The 10,916-nt window shown below is 45.8% G+C and overlaps 1 non-coding gene across 1 annotated transcript; it reads right to left on the bottom strand.

Moving 5' to 3' along the window:
* Positions 1-10,530: 10,530 nt before the first annotated feature.
* On the bottom strand, positions 10,531-10,602 carry TRNAC-GCA (transfer RNA cysteine (anticodon GCA)). Its single transcript has one exon. It is a non-coding gene; the product is annotated as a tRNA-Cys (tRNA).
* Positions 10,603-10,916: the final 314 nt, after the last annotated feature.

The raw sequence follows: 10,916 nt of genomic DNA, 5'->3' as shown, positions 1-10,916 counted from the left end.
CATTTGAAGGATAATAATGACGTGCTTCAGCAGTTTGTGTGCTCAGTTCGAGCTGGTGGTCAGCCCCACTGTTCACGGTGACCTCTCCTCTTTGGCAAAGAGACTCAGACATGCTTTGCCTCCTGGGTGTGTCTCACCTCAAGGTCCCGGAGAGGTGGCGGGGCTGGAACTGAAGAAGCTGCAGAGAAGGGTCCGCATACATCGACCACTTGCTGTGTGTCCTGCCTTCTGCTCGGTGCTGTCAACACAGTCCGTGATCAAACCTCAGCACCTCCTCGGACGTGGCATCCTGACCAAGTCCTGCTGATGGCACTCACGTGACTTCACCAAACTCACCCTGGCATGGTGACCCTGGACTTGAACTGTGCTTTATCTAGCTTTTACATCCATGGCCGCTCCTGTGCATCTTGACCTGCCATTCTCGAGAAAAGCAGAGGCGTTTAGATGAGGATTCTAGAATTCTGAAACTCCCGGGTTCGTGTCCGATCTCTTCATTTCTGCCTTAGCCAATTCCCCTTAGCACCTCACCGTTCATGAGTCTGGTAACGACAGCACGGCGTGAGATACCATACTGAACTGGAACTTTTTGGCAGGATGCGTAATACTTGAAAAATATCACAAAATTACTGCAAAATTAGGGAGCCGATTTTATTTTTAGCTGCCTGCCCGCAGGTGAGACATATCCAGCTCATTTCTTGCATACCATCAGGAAAGAAAGTCAAATAGTTGCAGACTGATTCATGTTGATGTATGGCAGAAACCAACACAGTATTATAAAGTGATTATCTGCCAATTAAAAAAAAAAAGGCAACCATTTAGAAGGTAGTTGCAGCCATCTTTTTAGGAAGAACGAGCCTCTGCAGCCAGACGGAGGGCCTTCTCCCCACTGTCCTGTTGGGGAGCTCACATGGCCTGGGGTGTCCTGCCGTGGGTTTGTTGGAGCCGGACGCCCTGGGCTCTGCGGTCGTCCTGTCCCTCTGCTGTCCACATTGCAGAAACATTGGCGTGGCAGGGGCAGATGGCCACTCCGGGGGCGCCTTTGATGTCACATTTGGTTGCCTGGGTGGGGGGTCTGGGTGGTTGCCACTAGTCTCCATGGGAGGAGAGGCGGGCTGGGAAGTACCCACTTCACAGTGGGTAAACAAAAGCTGAACTCCGGAAGCGCTGGGTGCCTGATCCACGTGCAGGCTGGCCCACAGCCGAGGCAGGTTTACCTAAGTGTGTTTAGTTTGGGAAGAAACCAGTGAAGCAGAGGATTTCCCCTCTGCTCCTAATTGATGCTCAGTGGAGTTCCGTTTTATTATGAGAATGGGAATGGAGTGGGGTGGGAATGCGGTGCTGACAAGAGAGAGAGGATTGCAGCTAATTACTTTCAGAGCTAGAAACAAAGCTCATTCCAGAGACCTGGGTTATCTTTTGCTAGAGGTGCAGGTGAAAGTCTCTGAAATCCCAGGGGAGTCCAGATGGAGCAGTCGGGGCCCTGTCATCTGTGGGACTCTTTGCTGGTCAAACAGCATCAATCGGTGTGATGAGGACTGAAGGCTTTGATGGAAATGGGAAGCGTGGTAACGAAGATCCCCCCAGACAGGGAGGGCATGAGGCCGCAGAATCACGCCTGGAAGAAAAATCAAGAGTTGACAGATCTTCGTGGTTTTAGTTTTGGAAGGAAGGCTGGAGGTAATTACAGTTGCCTACATGAAAACCAAACATGGAGTTCAATCCGAGTGGAAAAGGCAAAAGCCACAAGGGTTGATTGAAAGCTTTTCCTGTTCCAGCCTCTAGGTTATAACTGTTGTTATTTATTTTTCTAATGCATTTATACAATTCCCAACTTCCCTGTTGGCTCAGAGGGTAAAAGAATCTGTTTGTAATGCAGGAGACCTGGGTTTGATCCCTGGGTTGGGAGGATCCCTTGGAGAAGGAAATGGCCACCCACTCATCCCATGGACAGAGGAGCCTGGTGGGCTGCAGTCCATAGGGTCACGAGGAGGTGGGCTCAGCTGAAGTGACTTGGCCCACATGCACATTAAGTATTTACTCTCTGCCTGGCACAGTTTTATTTTTGGCCATGCCACGTTGCATCCGGATCTTAATTCCCCACCCAGGGATGAAACCAGTGCCCCTGCTCTGGGAGTGTGGAGTCATAACTTATGGACCACCAGGGACGTCACGTGCCTGGCTCTGTTTTAAATGCTTAGCATGAACTATTGCATTTAATCTGCCCAATAACCCAGGGAACTATTATCATTCCGGTTTTGTGTGTGTGTGTTGTTCAATCATGTCCGAATCTTTTGCGACCCCACGGACTGTACCCTGCAAGGCTTCTCTGTCCGTGGAATTTTCCAGGCAAGAATACTGGAGTGGGTTGCCATTTCCTTCTTCAGGGGATCTTCCTGACCCAGGGACTGAACCCGGGTCTCCTGCATTGCAGGCAGATTCTTTACTATCTGAGCTACTAGGGAAGTCCAGTTTTACAGGTGAGGAAAATGAGGCAGAGAGACAGAAAAGGACCCAGCTGTGCCCAGCAAGTCCAGGTGGACGCGCGGTTAGCCTGCATGCCCCTCTTCCCGAGCCTCTGTGCTTCTTCCCAATTCTGATTTTCCTGTGTTTCTGGACAGTCAGTACGTCTTCAGTGTTTCTTTCTAAGAGTCAGTGGCCAGCAGCCAACATGGTCACTTAGTTTCTGCTCCACTCTTTTCAGTATTTAGAGGAATCTAGTTTTGTGTCCATTTAGTCATGAGCAGATCTACCCTACTGATGTTTTAGGTCCTTTGGAGGGTGACGCTAATTATCGTGTAAATAGCGTGAATGTGAATGTGGGAGTTTCATTACTCAGCTCCTTGCTCGTGGTTCGAAGGTTTTCTCTGGATAGTTCCAGTGTCAGTGTTGACATTGCTAAAGATGATCTCCTGCTAGGGTCTAGCGAGTTTTCTCTTTGGGCCCTTAAAAATGAATGGTCATTTTAATTTTTTAAAAAAATTAGATGAGAGAGGTAAATAAGCTCAATCATTTGTATTTAAGCAAAATGATTATCATTATTATTTGCTAGTGTTTATTCAGTAAAATATGAAAAGAACACTGGGCTAGAAGTGAAGAGACCCAAATCTTCTTTACCTGAGCGCTCCCTATATCTGAACATTAGGCGAGCCAGTTGCTTAGGGCAGCACACTTGGGGGTCCTTGTGATGTACAGAAGTTTCTGTCTACATTGTTGTTCAACTGCTCAGTCAGGTCCAACTCTTTGCGACCCTATGGACTGCAGCACACCAGGCTTCCCTGTCCTTCACCATCTCCCAGAGCTTGCTCAAACTCATATCCATAGAGTCAGTGATGCGATCCAACCATCTCATCCTCTGTTAAGTCCTCTTCTCCTCCTGGCCTCAATCTTTCCCAGCATCCGGGTCTTTTCTAATGAGTCGGCTCTTTGCATCATGTGGCCAAAGTATTGGAGCTTCAGCATCAGTCCTTCCAAAGAATATTCAGGGTTGATTTCCTTTAGGATGGACTGGTTGGATCTCCTTGCAGTCCAGGGGAGTCTCAAGAGTCTTCTTCAACACCACAGTTGGAAAACATCAATTCTTCGGCACTCAGCCTTCTTTATGGCCCAACTCTCATATCCGTGCATGACTACTGGAAAAAACATAGCTTTGACTATACACACCTATAATAGAGGTATTATGTATCAAGGTTCAACTTTTAGCTTCATATTACTGCATTATTTGTTTAGACTTTTTTTTTTAGACTCAGATGCTACAGCTGGATTTTACGATTTTGGTGTTTAAAGTATTGTGTTATCTTCTGGTTGTGTTTTCTGTTCTTTCTTTTCTCTCCAGGAATAGGGGATTTCATATAGGATGAAAATGGAAACTAAAGAAGAGATTGGATCTGGAAATAATTTTCAGCAGTGGATAAATTAACCACAATGGGAAAACCCACCATTTTGTTGCTAGATCAAGGGAACATGGGAGTGCTTGCCTCCTTTTTCCAAGTCATTGGATACATTGTACATGGATTATTTTTTCATTGGGACTTTATGGTTTAAAAGAAAGCAGAAAAAGCATATCTGAATGTTAAATATTTCTGTCTTTTCAAGAACACCTCAAGTTGGCATTTAAACTCAAACTGCCAGCCTCCTCTACTGCTGTAGTTTGAAATCAGACTGAAATTCTTCCCCTTGGTTCAGGTGACCCCTGCCTGTTTATCCACCTGGCCTCTTCTCTGGTTCTCTTTTTAAGTCACACGTGGTAGTGGGTGTGAAGGACCAAGAATACTTTTGAATGTGGGAATTTACATGCAGGATGTGGGAAATTCGTCTGCAAAATGTCAGCCTTGAGTAGACATTTTGTAAACGTCTGCATTTACAACTGTAAGATGGAGGGCCTTCTGAAATGCCTTGTAGTTGCATTTGAATTTTTTAAAATTTTAAATTAAGTTAGTTAAATTTATTTAAATAAATTTTAAAATATTTATTTATTTGGCAGTGCCAAGTCTTAGTTGTGGCCTGTGGGATCTAGTTCCCTGACCCCCAGGGATTGAATCTTGGCCTGTTGCATTGGGACCCTGGACTCTTAGCCACTGGACGACCTGGGAAGCCCTTCAGTTTGAGCTTTTACCTGATGTGACCCAGTCCAGGATTTCAGTCCTGAGTAGTATGGTTGTGTGGGGTTTTCCATACTAGGGAGACGTTTTGATTTTAGAAATTGCTGAGAATGAATTTTGACTTTAAAAATGGTTTCTTCTAGTGTTTCATGTCTTAAAACACGTTTGGGCACTTGGATATCATCTTTTCTCATGTTTCCCCTTCCACGTGCTGTGACTGGTGGGCCTTTGAGCCCTGAGGGGCCATGAGCCTGCATGCAGTCTGTCCGGAGGTGGTGAGCTCCCCTTTTCTAAAGAGATGGATCTCTCTGACTTGAGATGTCTCCTTTCTCTAGTTTTTGTTTGGTAGTTCGTGCGTAGATTTGGACATGGTTGATTGAGTGAATGCTCTTGTAATTTCTTTCTGCTTCTGTGGTCTGGGGACTTTCATGAGTTTTTTCTTCTCTTCCATTTTTTGGCCACGCCACTCAGTGTGTGGGATCTTGGTTCCCCAATCAGGGATTGAACTCGTGTTCCCTACGTTGGAAGCGTGCAGTCTTAACCACCGGACTGCCAGGGAAGTCCCAAGGAACTTTTATGAGTCGTTGTCTTGAAATTTGTCACAATCTTGGTTGAATGCTTGGTTGAATGTTCAAAATGCATTTTCCAGTCAGCAGTTCTTCTCAGCACCTGGTGTGTGTCTTAGTGACAGGCTCATGGGATTCAGGCATGGATGGGTGTGGCGGGTATGGTAGATGCCCCGACAGAACTCAGGGGCTGGTGGTACCAGTTGCGGGAAATGGGCTAAGTGTAATGGAATTGATGACAAAATCCCACAGAGAAGCGTTATTAATAGGAACAAGAGAAAATATTTAAAACCTGTATGATGTTTCAGTTTATGATCCATTTGAAGTGCATGAAAAAACCGTAGTGTTGGAATTGGATTCATGTGTGTATAAAACTAAAACCAGCCTTCTTTGACAAATTTAACTTCTCAGAAATATTCTTAGAAAGAGGGACTTCCTTAGAGAGTGTGAAGCCTATTTTGTCTTCAGCTCATGAAGGTTGTACTTTACATTTCTCTCCTCGTAAAATGCTATTAAAACCATACAAGCATCCACACAAAATCTCTGCGCGTGGATGTCTGTGGCAGCTTTATTCACAATTGCCAAAACTTGGAAGTCACCAAGATGGTGAATGGGTAAATAAATTCACCAAGTAGGTGAATGGGTAAATAAACCGTGGAATATCTAGACAATGGGATATTATTCAGGGCTAAAAACTATCTTTCAAGCCATGAAGGACATGGAGGAAACTTACCGAGTGAAAGAAGCTAATCTAAACAAGTTCCATACTGTATGAGTCCAACTGTATAACTTGCTGAGAAAGGCAAAACCATGGAGACAGTAAAATCACTGTTGGTTGCTAGGAGCTTGGGGAAGGGAGGCATTGACGGATTGGTAAAGCATAGGATTTTAAGGGCAGTGAAGCTGTTCGGAATGATCGTTTTAATGGTAATTACATGACAGTGTACATTTCACGTGGCTCAGTGGCAAAGAATCTGCCTGCCAAGCAGGAGACATGGGTTGCATCCCTGGTTCTGGAAAATCACCTGGAGCCTTCTTTTCACCCTTGTGGCCAATAATCCTGATGTCTGAACAGTGATAAGACTTTGTAACGGCCCACGCAGTCCCTGATTCCACCGGTGCTGTGGGGTCTCTATTAATAAGTTTTTTTTCTGCTTCTCTAGGTTCAGATATCTTTATAGTCGACGAGAAGAAGGATATTCATTGTGCCAGGCTAGTTAGCTGATGAGTTCCATGATGAGTTCCAGAGTGCCCGAGAAATGTTCGAGGATCATTTAGGGTTCTCTGCAGTCTGATGTTTCATTTACCTTCAAAACAGAAAACTCCTCCTCCCTACTTTAGCTCTTGTTTGCTCTGAGAGCCCCTTTCTTGCCTGTAAGGTTCGACTCGCCTTTCCAGTTCACACACCCCTTTTTGGTTCCGTCTGATCATGTTTTGGGTCTTAAAAAGGTGAACCACTTGTCGTGTGTGTTACCTTCCTCTTCATGGCCCAAAACATTGGAGGATCTCTTTCAAAAATCCCACCCTAAATCTTTTTATATTGAGCCCTTGTTAGTCCATTTCAAGTGGCATGTGGTGAACTTGTCCACAGTTAGTTTACTCATGTACTTTGAACAGAATGATAATAACTTTCACATCTGGTCCCTTTTTCATTTAGGGACCTTAAAACCCCAAGTGCACCTTAGTTAAACCTCCCATCACTGGAAGGTAGGGAAGGGGAGGAGGGCGTGGCTTTAGTCACCTCTGCAGAGAACTCAGAGGGACAGCCTCTGGGCCCAAAACAATCACAGTCATTTTGCATTTCATGAATGCCTTTCCTCTGGCATCTTAAGTCCTTGGCAAGTATTATACCTGGTGAACAGAGTATTGTAATGCACTTCTCCAGGCAGGGGGCTGTGGAGAACTTGCCCTAGCTTTTCAGTGCTATCATTTCAGAGGACTTTTATCCTAGTTCCTGTGTCCTTATGGACTATTATGGATTGTCTGGAATCTCATAGTGTGGACTGAAGCATGGTAGAGTTGACTGATAATGTTGTCTGCTTTTCTTTGCATCTTTTTGGTTTGGTATTCTGATAGGGAGTTTCTTTATCAATGCCCTGATAGCTCAGTTGGTAAAGAATCCGCTTGCGATGCAGGAGACCCTGGTTCAATTCCTGGGTTGGGAAGATCTGCTGGAGAAGGGATAGGCTACTGACTCCAGTATTCTTGGGCTTCCCTTATGGCTCAGCTGGTAAAGAATCCGCCTGCAGTGCGGGAGACCTGGGTTCGATCCCTGGGTTGGGAAGATCGGCTGGAGAAGGGAAAGGCTACCCACTCTGGGATTCTGGCCTGGAGAATTCCATGAAATGTATAGTCCATGGGGTCGCAAAGAGATACAACTGAGTGACTTTCACTTCACTTCACTTCCTTTTTCAGTGTCAGCTGCCTTCCAGCTGGGTAATGGGCAATTCTCATTTAGGAGCCTGGGACATTCCCCCTCACCTTTGTCTTCTTCCTCCGGAAAGTTTCCCAAGTGAATTGGGTCAGCAGAAAGGCAGTAGAGAGCCATGTCTTTCTCCAGAAAAAGCTGCTTCAGTTCATTCCTGATAAATGACGACATTGGTTTAAAAGATGGAACAGAACAACAACAAAACAAACGGGAGACTGTTACGGTCATGTCATCGATGGGTGGGGAGTTTAGCTGCTGACCTGCGGGAGGGAAGCAAAGATCTGGCTCTTGCCAAGGTCAGGGTGTTCATAGGCACGGCCAGAGAAGGGACCATTCCACGAGGGGACGCTGCATGGCAGGTGGAAAAGGCAAAGCCTTGGCAGCACAGGAGAGCGCTGTGAGACGCGCCGTCAGATGCACAGAGATGGGCGTTGTTTTATTTTTCTCTTTATTTTTTTGATTTAAAAAAATTGAAGTATAGTTGGTTAACAATGTTGTATTAATTTCTGCTGTCATATGTGTCTGTGTGTGTTCTTTCCATGATGGGTTTTCACAGAATACTGGATACAGTTCTCCGTGCTACGCAGTAGGACCTTGTTGCTTATCCACTCTGTATAAAAGCTTACATCTGCTGACTTCAGCCTCCTCCCCTTGGCAACCAGCAGTCTGTTCTCTGTGATTCTGTGTCCGTTTCGTGGATGGGTCCATTTGTGTCGTGTTTAGATTCTGTGTGTAAGTGATGATTGTGTGGCATTTGTCTCTCTGAGTTATCCCACTCGGTGTGACGGTCCCTAGCTGCGTCCGCGCTGCTGCGCGTGGCGCTGTTTTGTTCTCTGCGGCTGAGCGGTGCTCCGCTGTGTCTTGCACACATCTCTTTTAGTGCATCCGTCTGTCTGTGGCCTTTTAGGTTGTTTCTGTATCTTGGCTTTTATGAATGTGCTGCTGTGAGCACAGGCACACATGTGTCTTTTTGGGTTAGAGTTTTGTCTGGATATATTGGTCCTTTTTATTTTAAAAAGAAACTTTAGCTCTATTTTTAAAGATTCCCAAATGCCAATATGCTGCTGCTGCTGCTAAGTCGCTTCAGTCGTGTCCGACTCTGTGCGACCCCATAGGTGGCAGCCCACCAGACTCCTCAGTCCCTGGGATTCTCCAGGCAAGAATACTGGAGCGGGTCGCCATTTCCTTCTCCAAAATGCAAATATAAAGTATATGTTATTGATTTTGTAATGTAATTTTGCCTTATTTGGCTTCCCTGATGGCTCAAATGGTAAAGAATCTGCCTGTAATGTAGGAAACCTGGGTCCAATCCCTGGGTCAGGGACGATCCCCTGAAAAAGGGAATGGCTACCCATTCTGGTATTCTTTCCTTATTTAGAATTGGATGTGGAAATAAACAATATAATGGAAAAATATTGAGAAGTGTGGGTTCTTTGAACGTCCCCTCCATGTGATACCTCCAATCTGCTGATTCCTGGTTTCTTTCCATTTTTATGACCAAAAAGGTAGAAAGGTCCATATTTCCATAGGTAAGAGATAAACGTTTGTGTTATTGTAGATGAAGGTCCTTTGGAGTAAATTCCAAAAGCACGCCCTTTAAAGAACACGTGTTTCCATGATTGTCTTTGAATCCTTTTGAACTGTCGGAAAGGCCTGTGTTCTTTCCTTTAGTTGCTGTAGTCTTGGTGTAGTCTTTGTTTACTTTGGCAGAACAGTAATGGAAAGATCATCCATACTTAATACGGGGTTTTGGGATTTCCTTGTGCTGTGGGAGCCCTAGTTGGTGTCCACGTTACTGGAATGTTTTTTAAATGCGTACGTAATTTCAGCAGAGACATGACTTAAAAATCCACTTGATTGTTTAGAAGTCAAAATAAGCAAAAATCTTCGCCTTCAGTCTAAACGTCACACTTTCAAGTTGGGTCATTAATCTCTTTGCTCATGGCTATGTCAAGGGCCCTATAGGTGGAATCCTAGAATTCTGAGGTAGCTGTCTGAAAGAGAGAGAGAAAAGAAGGCTACACTGAGAATAAAAATCATAGTTCTACCATTTGCTAGCTTGTGACCTTGGATAAGTCACTTAAAATCTCTGTGCCTTGGAGTGTTTCATTTCATTGGGGGTAAGTACTTTCCTTCTAGAACTGTTAAGAGGAGTAATAGGCTTCCCTCATAGCTCAGTTGGTAAGGAATCTGCCTGCAGTGCGGGAAACTTGGGTTCAATTCCTGGTTTGGGAAGATTTCCCTGGAGCGGGAAATGGCAGCCCACTCCAGTACTGTCGCCTGGACAATCCCTTGGACAGGGGAGCTTAGCAGGCTACAGTCCATGGGATCACAGGAGTTGGACACGACTTAGCGACTAAGCCACCATATTTCTCCAGTATCTGAGTTACGGTTGTGCTCAGACGCTCAGCCATGTCCAACTCTTTGCCCCCTATGGACTGCAGAGCCCACCAGGCTCCTCTGTCTACGGGATTTCCCAGGCAGGAATACTGGAGTGGGTTGCCATTTCCTCCTCCAGGGGATCTTCCCAGCGATCAAACCCACATCTCCTGTGTCTCCTGCATTGGCAGGCGGATTCTTTACCATCAGCGCCCCTGGGAAACCCCTGAGTTATGGTTGTGCCTACTGACTCAGTCGTGTCCGACTCTTCTGCAACCCCACGGACTGTAGCCCGCCACGCTCCTGTGTCCATGGAATTCTCCAGGCAAGAGTACATCCCTCCTTCAGGGGATATTCCTGACCCATGATCGAACACATGGTCTCCCTCACTGCAGCAGATTCTTTACCGTCTGAGTTAGGTTGGTGGTGGTGGTTTAGTCACTTAAGTTGTGTCCGACCTTGCAACCCCCATGGACTGCACGCTGCCAGGCTCCTCTGTCTCTGGGATTCTCTAGGCAAGAATACTTGAATGGTTTGCCATTTCCGTCTCCAGGGGATCTTCCCAACCCGGGGATCGAACCCGGGTCTCCTGCATTGCAGGCAGATTCTTTACCGACTGAGCTACAAGGGAAGCCCAGAGTTATGGTTGGTCCCTCCAAATTATCAACTTTATCGCTGTCATCATTTCTCTGTTCCGAGGCTGGAACCAAATGAGTAATGTTGGGGTTTTAAAAAGATTTCTGTTTTTCTCTGCTACTAAACCTGTGTCGGATTTAACCATTTCTAAGCCTGTTCCCTCGGTTTCCTGTCCGTGGAGCTTCATTAGCTGCAGTAGGTGGATGGCGTGAGGGGTGCAGTTTCTGTGGGGTCCCTGTTTTGCGTCTCCTCTCATGATGCGTCTGTAGTCTGAAAGCACTACCTTTCATGTCTTCTCTGTGACTAGTC

The sequence above is a fragment of the Muntiacus reevesi genome, chromosome 21 (genome assembly GCF_963930625.1).
Source record: "Muntiacus reevesi chromosome 21, mMunRee1.1, whole genome shotgun sequence".
Classification (NCBI taxonomy): domain Eukaryota; kingdom Metazoa; phylum Chordata; class Mammalia; order Artiodactyla; family Cervidae; genus Muntiacus; species Muntiacus reevesi.
This window is presented reverse-complemented; position numbering and strand designations above follow the sequence as displayed.